Consider the following 12500-nt stretch of genomic DNA (forward strand, 5'->3'; position numbering starts at 1 on the left):
GTGTGAGAACGGAGAGGAAAGCAAGAACGAGGTGGAGGAGGTGTACGAGGATGAAGACGAGGCGGAGGAGGTGTACGAGGAGGAGGCGGAGGAGAAGGAGGTGATCGGAGCAAGCAGGAAGGAGATCAGAGAAGACGAGAACAGTGACGGAGAAATGGAGCAGAGCGGAGAGAGCGGAGGAGAACGGGCGTCAGAGTGCGAGCTGGAGACGCCGGAGCTGGCTGGAGAGGGAGGACAGCAGAAGCAGCGAAAAACGAGCGAGAGAGGGAAAAAAGGAGACGGAAGGGACGTGGCAGAAGACCCGGGGGTAAGCATGAGCACAGAGGGGAGGGAGATGCCTGAGAGTGGTGTTGGACAGACGGGAGGGAGAAAAATCACGCTAAATAATACGGGTAAAAGCACCAGTCCCAATGAAACGGACAGCGAAATGGATGTGAGTGAACTGGCGAGTGCGCAAAAAAGACTAAGTCTTGGACAACGAAAAAAGTTGGTGAAAAAATTGAAATGTAAGGACAAATAATGACTGACAATAACCCCTGTAAATCCGTTTTTTTTGTTTTTATTTTTATGATAATGGCCTTTAATTTATTTTCGATAAACGTGAATGGACTAAGGAACAAAGAAAAAAGACATGCGATTCTCTCCTTGCAGAATGACGTTTTGTGCCTGCAGGAGACCAGGTGGGATGATTCCCTGGTGGAAGACATAAAAAAAGACTTTGTGGGCCATATTTTCTGCTCCAATGGCACGTCGAGGGCGAGAGGAGTGGCGGTTTTAGTCAAAACGGGTCGGGTAACAGGGGTAAATTTGGTTTATGGAGACAAAGAAGGAAGAATAATAGTAATAGACTGTGTGTATGAAACGAAAAATATAAGAATCATAAATATATATGCACCGAATGGAGAAAAAGAAAGGAAAACATTCTTCATTGCAATAAGCAAATGGTGGGAAAGGAATTGTATAATAATCGGTGACTTTAATGTGGCGATGACACCCACCGATGTGTCAAAAAATAATGTGTTTAAGGGGGATGTGAGCAGGGGGACACTTAAAGATATAATGATAACGAAACAATGCATTGATATTTGGAGATTGCTACATCCATGGGAGAGAGTGTTCTCCAGGAGACAAATTGTACTGAATAGATTAAAACAATCTAGAATAGATTATGCTTTGGTGACATGCGAGGTAGTGAGGTGGATTAAAGAAGTTGAATATAAAACTAATATGTGGAGCGATCACGCTGGAATAGAAATCACGTTTAGAAAAGAAACGAATGTACGTAAAGGAGGGATATGGTGCTTTAATGCAAGCTTGCTGGATGATGGAATGTTTGTGAAAAGTATGGAAAGATTGTTGAATGATGTGGGATATGAGTGGAATGAGAGTGAAGATATGAATGTGTGGTGGGATAGTGTAAAAGTCAGAATTAAAAAAAAGTGTATCAATTATAGTAAAGAGAAAAAGTGGAGAGAAAATAGAAAGGAAGAGAATTTGAGAAAACAACTAAGTGAGGAAATAGCATCGCTTGACAGTGTAGATAATGTAGATGTCGAAAAATACATACATTTAAAAGAACAGTTGGGAGTGATTGAACTTAAAAAGAGTAGGGGTGCAGCCATTAGGAGTAAAATACAATATATGTATGAGGGGGAGAGGAGTACAGCCTTTTTTTTAGGTCTGGAAAAACAAAAACAAAAAAGAACAGAAATAACCGAATTATTAAATGAAGCAGGTAAAAGTGTGACAGATAAAAAGGGAATTTTAGAAATAGTAAAGGGCTATTATGAAAGCCTGTTTTCGAGACAGGAGTGTGATAGCGTGAGTGTGAACAGAGCTTTGGGTGCCTTAAAGAAAAAACTAAGCGAGGACGATAAAATGTGGTGTGATTGTGAGTTTACAGAGGGAGAAATCAGAAGTGCTTTAGAGGGGTTAAACAAAAACAAAAGTCCTGGGAGCGATGGCCTAACTGCGGAATTCTACCAAGCTTTCAAAGAGCAGCTGGTGCCCTTGGTGAACAAATTGAGTAAATATATGGAAAAAGTGAAACATATACCAAAAAGTTTAGGGGAAGGGGTGGTTACTATTTTTTACAAAAACAAGGGGGACAATAAAAATCTGGACAACTACAGACCAATCAGCCTACTCAACACAGACTACAAAATCATAGCGAAAACAATAGCCAATAGAATCAGGGAGGTAATAGGAACAATCATAGAACAAACACAATCATACAGTATACCAAACAGAGACATAGCAGACTCAATCATTTCAATAAAACAGACGGTCAGGGATATGGAAGGGGAGGGGGGAATATGGCTAGGGATTGATTTAAATAAAGCTTTTGACAGAGTAGATCACGGGTTCATGGGGAAGGTGTTAGAGAAGTTTGGATTCGGGGAGAGAATGAGAGAATGGATAAATATGTTGTATACAGGAGCGGAAAGCAAGATAAAATGTAACGGGGAACTAACTGATTCTTTTAAAATATCAAGGTCAGTGAGACAAGGATGTCCGATGTCAGCGCTGTTGTACAGCTTGGTAGCAGAGCCGCTGGCAGCACTGATATCGGAAGACGTAAACATAAAAGGTATAGGTAAGGAAAACGTAAAAATAATACAGTATGCAGATGACGTGAATATAATGGTAAAAGGAGAGGAGGATATAGAATTGATATTAAAACATGTACAAACTTATGAAAGAGCATCTGGGGCAAAAGTAAATGAAAATAAGTCAGAAATTATGTTACTAGGTAAGGAATCCAATCTAGTTAATAAGTGGGGATTTAAAACGGTGTGTGAGAGAAGAAAAGTGTTGGGAGTGAATATGGGGAAAAATGAGAATGAATGTGATGATGTAACATGGAAAGAGGTGGTGGGTAAAATTAAAAAAACATTGAATTTGTGGAAAGCGAGGGGTCTATTGTTGAGAGGAAGGGTAGCCGTAACAAATGCTCTCGTGTTGTCCAAAGTGAATCATGCGCTGAGTACTTGTACGCTTCCGGACTGGGCCTTTAAGGAGATTTCAAAGACCATTAGGGACTTTATTTGGAAAAACAAAGCAGCGAGTATAGCTCACAAAACAATAATAGGGGCTAAAGATCAGGGGGGGCTAGCTTTGATTGATTTACTTACAAAAAAAGTAGCACTAAGAGTCAAATTGATAGGCAAATTTATGGACCAGAACCGGAACGTAGTTTGGAAAAACCACTTCAAACAATATCTGTGCAGTTTTGGACTCTACAACGAGGACAACCTGTACCAGATCAATAACCCAGATTCATTTAAACACTTGCCACGGTTTTTCCAGGAAGTACTCAGTGCGTGGTATCAGGTTTCATCCTGGACTGTACCAGAGTGCGGAACGAGAGGGTCAGTGCTACGACTGCCCTTCCTCTCGAGCCCGTATTTTAAAAATGGGGAGAGGGTAATTAAGTGTGAAGCTATGTCGAAAGCGGGATATATTAGAATAAGGGATTTACTGAACTGTGGGGGGGATTTTGATTTACAAATGGTGGTGAGGGGTTTAAAAAATAAAGGGTGTGTGTGCAGAAAGGATGTGATTGAGAGAGTGTTTGCAAATGTAAAATTGTCTTTGTCGAGCGAATGGGAAAAATTAATCAAAGAGAAGGAGGGAGTGATGCAGGACGATGTGGGGGGGATCTCCCTGTGCCTAGGGGAGAAGAAACACAACATTACAGATGTCACTACAAAAATTTGGTATAGGTGCGCAATCACACATAGAATACAGAAACCCACATCCGAAGTAAAATGGACAGACACATACCCGGACATAACAAGCAACATGATATGGAAGAACATTAACATTCCGCATACACCACATGCAATATTTGACCTAGATTTCAAACTGAGGCACAGGAGGATCTTCACCTGCATCGTCCTGCATCAGATCCATAAGGAGAGGTATGAAAGAAAGTGTTGTGTATGTGAAAGTACGGATGAGGATTTAATACATTTGTTTGTTACGTGTGGGGAATTGGTTTATTTTTGGGGAAAAATAAGAGAAATGTTGGGGAAATGCAGTAAGAATGAGTGTTGGAATGAAAGGGGGTGGGAATTGTCGGTGTTGTTGGGGGTGGGAACAAAACAAAAAAATCACAATGTAATGAATATAATTTTGGCTTTTGCAAGAAAAGCGGTTTTTAACAGAAGGAATTATGCACTGTATGAAAGTAAGAAAATGAATGTGTGGAGAATGTTTGTGAATGAATGGAAAGCACATCTTAAATTGTTGTACATAGCGAATGAGAGTGAGTTTGTGAGAATGTTTGTGGAAGGTGCGAATGTGTGTAGAGTAAATGAGGAGGGAATTATGTGGGATGTCTAAATTATTTTGTTTTTGTTTTTTTGGTACGAGGGCTTCTTTTTTGGTCATGGGGAAAATGGGTGATTTGATTTGGTGGTTTTTTTTTTCTCAGTGGTTTTTTGAGAATACTGTGGGGTTTTTGTATGTTTTTGTGGTTTGTTTTCAGAGGGGTGTTTGCTTTGGGGGAGGGACTCAGAAGAGTTGTCATGAGTTGGGGGTATCAGGGGTGGTTTGAGTTTTTTTTCCTGATGCTATGTTTTTATTGTTTTTAGGGTGCCGTTTGCGTCAGAGGGGAGGTTTAATTTAGAGGGTGTATGTATTGTAATAGCATTTGTTGTAAATGATGTGAAAGAATTATAAATGTTTTTGTAATTTTGATAATAAAAGATAAAAAAAAAAAAAAAACACGCCCGATCTCGTCCGATCTCGGAAGCTATGCAGGGTCGGGCCTGGTTAGTACTTAGATGGGAGACCGCCTGGGAATACCAGGTGCTGTAAGCTTTTTCATTTTTTTGATCATATGTTTTTTTTTATCATATAGAGACATATTCACATGTCCAAAAATTCAGCCAGAATCAAGGGCATGACATCTTTAAAAGGCCCCTTTCTGCACACAATAATGGCTTACGGCCATACAACCCTGAACTCGTCCGATCTCAGAAGGTAAGCAGGGTCGGGCCAGGTTAGTACTTTGATAGGAGACAGCCTGGGAATACCAGGTGCTGTAAGCTTCTTCATTTTTTTGATCATATGTTTTTTTTTTTATCATATAGAGACATATTCACATGTCCAAAAATTCAGCCAGAATCAAGAGCATGACATCTTTAAAAGGCCCCTTTCTGCACACAATAATGGCTTATGGCCATACCACCCTGAACTCGTCCAATCTTGGAAGCTAAGCAGGGTGGGGCCTGGTTAGTACTTGAATGGGAGACCGCCTGGGAATACCAGGTGCTGTAAGCTTTTTCATTTTTTTGATCATATGTTTTTTTTTATCATATAGAGACATATTCACATGTCCTAAAATTCAGCCAGAATCAAGGGCATGACATCTTTAAAAGGCCCCTTTCTGCACACAATAATGGCTTACGGCCATACCACCCTGAACACGCCTGATCTCGTCCGATCTCGGAAGCTAAGCAGGGTATGGCCTGGTTAGTACCTGGATGGGAGACCGCCTGGGAATACCAGGTGCTGTAAGTTTTTTCATTTTTTTGATCATATGTTTTTTTTTTATCATATAGAGACATATTCACATGTCCAAAAATTCAGCCAGAATCAAGGGCATGACATCTTTAAAAGGCCCCTTTCTGCATACAATAATGGCTTACGGCCATACCACCCTGAACACGCCCGATCTCGTCCGATCTCGGAAGCTAAGCAGGGTCGGGCCTGGTTAGTACTTGGATGGGAGACCGCCTGGGAATACCAGGTGCTGTAAGCTTTTTCATTTTTTTGATGATATGTTTTTTTTTATCATATAGAGACATATTCACATGTCCAAAAATTCAGCCAGAATCAAGGGCATGACATCTTTAAAAGGACCCTTTCTGCACACAATAATGACTTATGGCCATACCACCCTGAACACGCCCGATCTCGTCCGATCTCGGAAGCTAAGCAGGGTCGGGCCTGGTTAGTACTTGGATGGGAGACCGCCTGGGAATACCAGGTGCTATAAGCTTTTTCATTTTTTTGATCATATGTTTTTTTTTTATCATAGAGAGACATATTCACATGTCCAAAAATTCAGCCAGAATCAAGGGCATGACATCTTTAAAAGGCCCCTGTCTGCACACAATAATTGCTTACGGCCATACCACCCTGAACACGCCCGATCTTGTCCGATCTCGGAAGCTAAGCAAGGTCGGGCCTGGTTAGTACTTGGATGGGAGACCGCCCGGGAATACCAGGTGCTGTAAGCTTTTTCATTTTTTTGATCATATGTTTTTTTTTTATCATATAGAGACATATTCACATGTCCAAATATTCAGCCAGAATCAAGGGAATGACATCTTTAAGGCCCATTTCTGCACACAATAATGGCTTACGGCCATACCACCCTGAACTCATCCGATCTCGGAAGCTAAGCAGGGTCGGGCCTGGTTAGTACTTAGATGGGAGACCGCCTGGGAATACCAGGTGCTGTAAGCTTTTTCATTTTTTTGATCATATGTTTTTTTTTATCATATAGAGACATATTCACATGTCCAAAAATTCAGCCAGAATCAAGGGCATGACATCTTTAAAAGGCCCCGTTCTGCACACAATAATGGCTTATGGCCATACAACCCTGAACTCGTCCGATCTCAGAAGGTAAGCAGGGTCGGGCCAGGTTAGTACTTGGATGGGAGACAGCCTGGGAATACCAGGTGCTGTAAGCTTCTTCATTTTTTTGATCATATGTTTTTTTTTTTATCATATAGAGACATATTCACATGTCCAAAAATTCAGCCAGAATCAAGAGCATGACATCTTTAAAAGGCCCCTTTCTGCACACAATAATGGCTTATGGCCATACCACCCTGAACTCGTCCGATCTTGGAAGCTAAGCAGGGTGGGGCCTGGTTAGTACTTGAATGGGAGACCGCCTGGGAATACCAGGTGCTGTAAGCTTTTTCATTTTTTTGATAATATGTTTTTTTTTTATCATATAGAGACATATTCACATGTCCTAAAATTCAGCCAGAATCAAGGGCATGAGATCTTTAAAAGGCCCCTGTCTGCACACAATAACAGCTTACGGCCATACCACCCTGAACACGCCTGATCTCGTCCGATCTCGGAAGCTAAGCAGGGTCGGGCCTGGTTAGTACTTGGATGGGAGACCGCCTGGGAATACCAGGTGCTGTAAGCTTTTTCATTTTTTTGATCATATGTTTTTTTTTTATCATATAGAGACATATTCACATGTCCAAAAATTCAGCCAGAATCAAGGGCATGACATCTTTAAAAGGCCCCTTTCTGCACACAATAATGGCTTACGGCCATACCACCCTGAACACGCCCAATCTCGTCCGATCTCAGAAGCTAAGCAGGGTCGGGCCTGGTTAGTACTTGAATGGGAGACCGCCTGGGAATACCAGATGCTGTAAGCTTTTTTTATTTTTTTGATCATATGTTTTTTTTATCATAGAGAGACATATTCACATGTCCACAAATTCAGCCAGAATCAAGGGCATGACATCTTTAAAAGGCCCCTGTCTGCACACAATAATGGCTTATGGCCATACCACCCTGAACACGCCTGATCTTGTCCGATCTCGGAAGCTAAGCAGGCTAGGGCCTGGTTAGTACTTGGATGGGAGACCGCCTGGGAATACCAGGTGCTGTAAGCTTTTTCATTTTTTTGATCATATGTTTTTTTTTTATCATATAGAGACATATTCACATGTCCAAAAATTCAGCCAGAATCAAGGGCATGACATCTTTAAAAGGCCCCTTTCTGCACACAATAACAGCTTACGGCCATACCACCCTTAACACGCCCGATCTCGTCCGATCTCGGAAACTAAGTAGGGTCGTGCCTGGTTAGTACTTGGATGGGAGACCGCCTGGGAATACCAGACGCTGTAAGCTTTTTCATTTTTTTGATCATATGTTTTTTTTTTATCATATAGAGACATATTCACATGTCCAAAAATTCAGCCAGAATCAAGGGCATGACATCTTTAAAAGGCCCCTGTCTGCAGACAATAATGGCTTACAGCCATACCACCCTGAACACGCCCGATCTCGTTCCATCTCAGAAGCTAAGCAGGGTAAGGCCTGGTTAGTACTTGGATGGGAGACCGCCTGGGAATACCAGGTGCTGTAAGCTTTTTCATTTTTTTGATCATGTTTTTTTTTTATCATATAGAGACATATTCACATGTCCAAAAATTCAGCCAGAATCAAGGGCATGACATCTTTAAAAGGCACCTTTCTGCTCACAATAATGGCTTACGGCCATACCACCCTGAACACGCCCAATCTCGTCCGATCTCAGAAGCTAAGCAGGGTCGGGCCTGGTTAGTATTTGGATGGGAGACCGCCTGGGAATACCAGGTGCTGTAAGCTTTTTCATTTTGTTTGATCATATGTTTTTTTTTATCATATAGAGACATATTCACATGTCCAAAAATTCAGCCAGAATCAAGGGCATGACATCTTTAAAAGGCCCCTTTCTGCACACAATAATGGCTTACGGCCATACCACCCTGAACACGCCCGATCTCGTCCGATCTCGGAAGCTAAGCAGGGTCGGGCCTGGTTAGTACTTGGATGGGAGACCGCCTGGGAATACCAGGTGCTGTAAGCTTTTTCATTTTTTTGATGATATGTTTTTTTTTATCATATAGAGACATATTCACATGTCCAAAAATTCAGCCAGAATCAAGGGCATGACATCTTTAAAAGGCCCCTTTCTGCACACAATAATGACTTATGGCCATACCACCCTGAACACGTCCGATCTCGTCCCATCTCGGAAGCTAAGCAGGGTCGAGCCTGGTTAATACTTGGATGGGAGACCGCCTGGGAATACCAGATGCTGTAAGCTTTTCTTATTTTTTTGATCATATTTTTTTTTTTTTATCATAGAGAGACATATTCACATGTCCACAAATTCAGCCAGAATCAAGGGCATGACATCTTTAAAAGGCCCCTGTTTGCACACAATAATGGCTTACGGCCATAACACCCTGAACACGCCCGATCTCGTTCGATCTCGGAAGCTAAGCAGGGTTGGGCCTGGTTAGTACTTGGATGGGAGACCACCTTGGAATACCAGGTGCTGTAAGCGTTTTCATTTTTTTGATCATATGTTTTTTTTTATCATATAAAGACATATTCACATGTCCAAAAATTCAGCCAGAATCAAGGGCATGACATCTTTAAAAGGCCCCTTTCTGCACACAATAACGGCTTACGGCCATACCACCCTTAACACGCCCGATCTCGTCCGATCTCGGAAACTAAGTAGGGTCGTGCCTGGTTAGTACTTGGATGGGAGACCGCCTGGGAATACCAGACGCTGTAAGCTTTTTCATTTTTTTTGATCATATGTTTTTTTTATCATATAGAGACATATTCACATGTCCAAAAATTCAGCCAGAATCAAGGGCATGACATCTTTAAAAGGCCCCTCTCTGCACACAATAATGGCTTATGGCCATACCACCCTGAACACGCCTGATCTCGTCCGATCTCGGAAGCTAAGCAGGGTAGGGCCTGGTTAGTACTTGGGTGGGAGACCGCCTGGGAATACCAGGTGCTGTAAGTTTTTTCATTTTTTGGATCATATGTTTTTTTTTTATCATATAGAGACATATTCACATGTCCAAAAATTCAGCCAGAATCAAGGGCATGACATCTTTAAAAGGCCCCTTTCTGCATACAATAATGGCTTACGGCCATACCACCCTTAACACGCCCGATCTCGTCCGATCTCGGAAACTAAGTAGGGTCGTGCCTGCTTAGTACTTGGATGGGAGACCGCCTGGGAATACCAGACGCTGTAAGCTTTTTCATTTTTTTGATCATATGTTTTTTTTTTATCATATAGAGACATATTCACATGTCCAAAAATTTAGCCAGAATCAAGGGCATGACATCTTTAAAAGGCCCCTTTCTGCACACAATAATGGCTTACGGCCATACCACCCTGAACACGCCCGATCTCGTCCGATCTCGGAAGCTATGCAGGGTCGGGCCTGGTTAGTACTTGGATGGGAGTCCGCCTGGGAATACCAGGTGCTGTAAGCTTTTTCATTTTTTTGATCATATGTTTTTTTTTATCATATAGAGACATATTCACATGTCCAAAAATTCAGCCAGAATCAAGGGCATGACATCTTTAAAAGGCCCCTTTCTGCACACAATAATGGCTTACGGCCATACCACCCTGAACACGCCCGATCTCGGAAGCTAAGCAGGGTAGTGCCTGATTAGTACTTGGATGGGAGACCGCCTGGGAATACCAGGTGCTGTAAGCGTTTTCATTTTTTTGATCATATGTTTTTTTTTATCATATAAAGACATATTCACATGTCCAAAAATTCAACCAGAATCAAGGGCATGACATCTTTAAAAGGCCCCTTTCTGCACACAATAACAGCTTACGGCCATACCACCCTTAACACGCCCGATCTCGTCCGATCTCGGAAACTAAGTAGGGTCGTGCCTGGTTAGTACTTGGATGGGAGACCGCCTGGGAATACCAGACGCTGTAAGCTTTTTCATTTTTTTTGATCATATGTTTTTTTTTATCATATAGAGACATATTCACATGTCCAAAAATTCAGCCAGAATCAAGGGCATGACATCTTTAAAAGGCCCCTGTCTGCACACAATAATGGCTTACGGCCATACCACCCTGAATACGACCGATCTCGGAAGCTAAGCAAGGTCAGGCCTGGTTAGTACTTGGATGGGAGACCGCCTGGGAATACCAGGTGCTGTAAGCTTTTTCATTTTTTTTGATCATATGTTCTTTTTTTATCATATAGAGACATATTCACATGTCCAAAAATTCAGCCAGAATCAAGGGCATGAGATCTTTAAAAGGCCCCTGTCTGCACACAATAACAGCTTACAGCCATACCACCCTGAACACACCTGATCTCGTCCGATCTCGGAAGCTAAGCAGGGTCGGGCCTGGTTAGTACTTGGATGGGAGACCGCCTGGGAATACCAGGTGCTGTAAGCTTTTTCATTTTTTTGATCATATGTTTTTTTTTTGATCATATAGAGACATATTCACATGTCCAAAAATTCAGCCAGAATCAAGGGCATAACATCTTTAAAAGGCCCCTGTCTGCACACAATAATGGCTTACGGCCATACCACCCTTAACACGCCCGATCTCGTCCCATCTCGGAAGCTAAGCAGGGTCGGGCCTGGTTAGTACTTGAATGGGGGACCGCCTGGGAATACCAGATGCTGTAAGCTTTTTTATTTTTTTGATCATATGTTTTTTTTATCATAGAGAGACATATTCACATGTCCACAAATTCAGCCAGAATCAAGGGCATGACATCTTTAAAAGGCCCCTGTCTGCACACAATAATGGCTTACGGCCATACCACCCTGAACACGCCCGATCTCGTCCGATCTCGGAAGCTAAGCAGGGTCGGGCCTGGATAGTACTTGGATGGGAGACCACCTGGGAATACCAGGTGCTGTAAGCATTTTCATTTTTTTGATCATATGTTTTTTTTTATCATATAGAGACATATTCACATGTCCAAAAATTCAGCCAGAATCAAGGGCATGACATCTTTAAAAGGCCCCTGTCTGCACACAATAATGGCTTATGGCCATACCACCCTGAACACGCCTGATCTCGTCCGATCTCGGAAGCTAAGTAGGGTAGGGCCTGGTTAGAACCTGGATGGGAGACCGCCTGGGAATACCAGGTGCTGTAAGCTTTTTCATTTTTTTGATCATATGTTTTTTTTTATCATATAGAGACATATTCACATGTCCAAAAATTCAGCCAGAATCAAGGGCATGACATCTTTAAAAGGCCCCTTTCTGCACACAATAACAGCTTACGGCCATACCACCCTTAACACGCCCGATCTCGTCCGATCTCGGAAACTAAGTAGGGTCGTGCCTGCTTAGTACTTGGATGGGAGACCGCCTGGGAATACCAGACGCTGTAAGCTTTTTCATTTTTTTGATCATATGTTTTTTTTTTATCATATAGAGACATATTCACATGTCCAAAAATTTAGCCAGAATCAAGGGCATGACATCTTTAAAAGGCCCCTTTCTGCACACAATAATGGCTTACGGCCATACTACCCTGAACACGCCCGATCTCGTCCGATCTCGGAAGCTATGCAGGGTCGGGCCTGGTTAGTACTTGGATGGGAGTCCGCCTGGGAATACCAGGTGCTGTAAGCTTTTTCATTTTTTTGATCATATGTTTTTTTTTATCATATAGAGACATATTCACATGTCCAAAAATTCAGCCAGAATCAAGGGCATGACATCTTTAAAAGGCCCCTTTCTGAACACAATAATGGCTTACGGCCATGCCACCCTGAACACGCCCGATCTCGGAAGCTAAGCAGGGTAGGGCCTGGTTAGTACTTGGATGGGAGACCGCCTGGGAATACCAGGTGCTGTAAGTTTTTTCATTTTTTTGATCATATGTTTTTTTTTTATCATATAGAGACATATTCACA

At 42.2% G+C, this 12500-nt stretch overlaps 18 non-coding genes and 14 pseudogenes across 18 annotated transcripts; all 32 read left to right on the forward strand.

The window, feature by feature from the left end:
- Positions 1 to 4948: 4948 nt before the first annotated feature.
- Positions 4949 to 5057, forward strand: LOC132967940 (5S ribosomal RNA; annotated as a pseudogene).
- Positions 5058 to 5180: 123 nt separating this feature from the next.
- Positions 5181 to 5289, forward strand: LOC132967824 (5S ribosomal RNA; annotated as a pseudogene).
- Positions 5290 to 5410: 121 nt separating this feature from the next.
- LOC132968228 (5S ribosomal RNA) lies at positions 5411 to 5529 on the forward strand. The gene has a single exon (XR_009671074.1). It is a non-coding gene; the product is annotated as a 5S ribosomal RNA (ribosomal RNA).
- A 122-nt stretch (positions 5530 to 5651) lies between these two features.
- Positions 5652 to 5770, forward strand: LOC132968224 (5S ribosomal RNA). Its single transcript, XR_009671070.1, has one exon. It is a non-coding gene; the product is annotated as a 5S ribosomal RNA (ribosomal RNA).
- A 121-nt stretch (positions 5771 to 5891) lies between these two features.
- On the forward strand, positions 5892 to 6010 carry LOC132968070 (5S ribosomal RNA). The gene has a single exon (XR_009670919.1). It is a non-coding gene; the product is annotated as a 5S ribosomal RNA (ribosomal RNA).
- A 122-nt stretch (positions 6011 to 6132) lies between these two features.
- Positions 6133 to 6251, forward strand: LOC132968192 (5S ribosomal RNA). Its single transcript, XR_009671039.1, has one exon. It is a non-coding gene; the product is annotated as a 5S ribosomal RNA (ribosomal RNA).
- Positions 6252 to 6371: 120 nt separating this feature from the next.
- LOC132968410 (5S ribosomal RNA) lies at positions 6372 to 6480 on the forward strand (annotated as a pseudogene).
- A 121-nt stretch (positions 6481 to 6601) lies between these two features.
- LOC132967951 (5S ribosomal RNA) lies at positions 6602 to 6710 on the forward strand (annotated as a pseudogene).
- A 123-nt stretch (positions 6711 to 6833) lies between these two features.
- LOC132967850 (5S ribosomal RNA) lies at positions 6834 to 6942 on the forward strand (annotated as a pseudogene).
- Positions 6943 to 7064: 122 nt separating this feature from the next.
- Positions 7065 to 7183, forward strand: LOC132968463 (5S ribosomal RNA). Its single transcript, XR_009671218.1, has one exon. It is a non-coding gene; the product is annotated as a 5S ribosomal RNA (ribosomal RNA).
- Positions 7184 to 7305: 122 nt separating this feature from the next.
- Positions 7306 to 7424, forward strand: LOC132968325 (5S ribosomal RNA). The gene has a single exon (XR_009671165.1). It is a non-coding gene; the product is annotated as a 5S ribosomal RNA (ribosomal RNA).
- A 121-nt stretch (positions 7425 to 7545) lies between these two features.
- LOC132968265 (5S ribosomal RNA) lies at positions 7546 to 7664 on the forward strand. The gene has a single exon (XR_009671110.1). It is a non-coding gene; the product is annotated as a 5S ribosomal RNA (ribosomal RNA).
- Positions 7665 to 7786: 122 nt separating this feature from the next.
- LOC132968390 (5S ribosomal RNA) lies at positions 7787 to 7905 on the forward strand (annotated as a pseudogene).
- Positions 7906 to 8027: 122 nt separating this feature from the next.
- On the forward strand, positions 8028 to 8146 carry LOC132968356 (5S ribosomal RNA). The gene has a single exon (XR_009671191.1). It is a non-coding gene; the product is annotated as a 5S ribosomal RNA (ribosomal RNA).
- A 120-nt stretch (positions 8147 to 8266) lies between these two features.
- LOC132968282 (5S ribosomal RNA) lies at positions 8267 to 8385 on the forward strand. The gene has a single exon (XR_009671126.1). It is a non-coding gene; the product is annotated as a 5S ribosomal RNA (ribosomal RNA).
- A 122-nt stretch (positions 8386 to 8507) lies between these two features.
- On the forward strand, positions 8508 to 8626 carry LOC132968341 (5S ribosomal RNA). Its single transcript, XR_009671177.1, has one exon. It is a non-coding gene; the product is annotated as a 5S ribosomal RNA (ribosomal RNA).
- Positions 8627 to 8747: 121 nt separating this feature from the next.
- LOC132967858 (5S ribosomal RNA) lies at positions 8748 to 8866 on the forward strand (annotated as a pseudogene).
- Positions 8867 to 8990: 124 nt separating this feature from the next.
- Positions 8991 to 9109, forward strand: LOC132968216 (5S ribosomal RNA). The gene has a single exon (XR_009671062.1). It is a non-coding gene; the product is annotated as a 5S ribosomal RNA (ribosomal RNA).
- A 121-nt stretch (positions 9110 to 9230) lies between these two features.
- On the forward strand, positions 9231 to 9349 carry LOC132968391 (5S ribosomal RNA; annotated as a pseudogene).
- A 121-nt stretch (positions 9350 to 9470) lies between these two features.
- On the forward strand, positions 9471 to 9589 carry LOC132968126 (5S ribosomal RNA). Its single transcript, XR_009670974.1, has one exon. It is a non-coding gene; the product is annotated as a 5S ribosomal RNA (ribosomal RNA).
- Positions 9590 to 9711: 122 nt separating this feature from the next.
- Positions 9712 to 9830, forward strand: LOC132968458 (5S ribosomal RNA; annotated as a pseudogene).
- A 122-nt stretch (positions 9831 to 9952) lies between these two features.
- Positions 9953 to 10071, forward strand: LOC132968159 (5S ribosomal RNA). Its single transcript, XR_009671006.1, has one exon. It is a non-coding gene; the product is annotated as a 5S ribosomal RNA (ribosomal RNA).
- A 121-nt stretch (positions 10072 to 10192) lies between these two features.
- LOC132968437 (5S ribosomal RNA) lies at positions 10193 to 10301 on the forward strand (annotated as a pseudogene).
- A 121-nt stretch (positions 10302 to 10422) lies between these two features.
- Positions 10423 to 10541, forward strand: LOC132968392 (5S ribosomal RNA; annotated as a pseudogene).
- A 122-nt stretch (positions 10542 to 10663) lies between these two features.
- Positions 10664 to 10772, forward strand: LOC132967835 (5S ribosomal RNA; annotated as a pseudogene).
- Positions 10773 to 10895: 123 nt separating this feature from the next.
- On the forward strand, positions 10896 to 11014 carry LOC132968206 (5S ribosomal RNA). The gene has a single exon (XR_009671053.1). It is a non-coding gene; the product is annotated as a 5S ribosomal RNA (ribosomal RNA).
- A 123-nt stretch (positions 11015 to 11137) lies between these two features.
- On the forward strand, positions 11138 to 11256 carry LOC132968352 (5S ribosomal RNA). Its single transcript, XR_009671187.1, has one exon. It is a non-coding gene; the product is annotated as a 5S ribosomal RNA (ribosomal RNA).
- Positions 11257 to 11376: 120 nt separating this feature from the next.
- LOC132968173 (5S ribosomal RNA) lies at positions 11377 to 11495 on the forward strand. The gene has a single exon (XR_009671020.1). It is a non-coding gene; the product is annotated as a 5S ribosomal RNA (ribosomal RNA).
- A 121-nt stretch (positions 11496 to 11616) lies between these two features.
- LOC132968294 (5S ribosomal RNA) lies at positions 11617 to 11735 on the forward strand. The gene has a single exon (XR_009671137.1). It is a non-coding gene; the product is annotated as a 5S ribosomal RNA (ribosomal RNA).
- Positions 11736 to 11856: 121 nt separating this feature from the next.
- Positions 11857 to 11975, forward strand: LOC132968459 (5S ribosomal RNA; annotated as a pseudogene).
- A 122-nt stretch (positions 11976 to 12097) lies between these two features.
- On the forward strand, positions 12098 to 12216 carry LOC132968231 (5S ribosomal RNA). The gene has a single exon (XR_009671077.1). It is a non-coding gene; the product is annotated as a 5S ribosomal RNA (ribosomal RNA).
- A 121-nt stretch (positions 12217 to 12337) lies between these two features.
- LOC132968380 (5S ribosomal RNA) lies at positions 12338 to 12446 on the forward strand (annotated as a pseudogene).
- Positions 12447 to 12500: the final 54 nt, after the last annotated feature.

This window comes from Labrus mixtus, unplaced genomic scaffold (assembly GCF_963584025.1).
Source record: "Labrus mixtus unplaced genomic scaffold, fLabMix1.1 SCAFFOLD_74, whole genome shotgun sequence".
Taxonomy (NCBI): domain Eukaryota; kingdom Metazoa; phylum Chordata; class Actinopteri; order Labriformes; family Labridae; genus Labrus; species Labrus mixtus.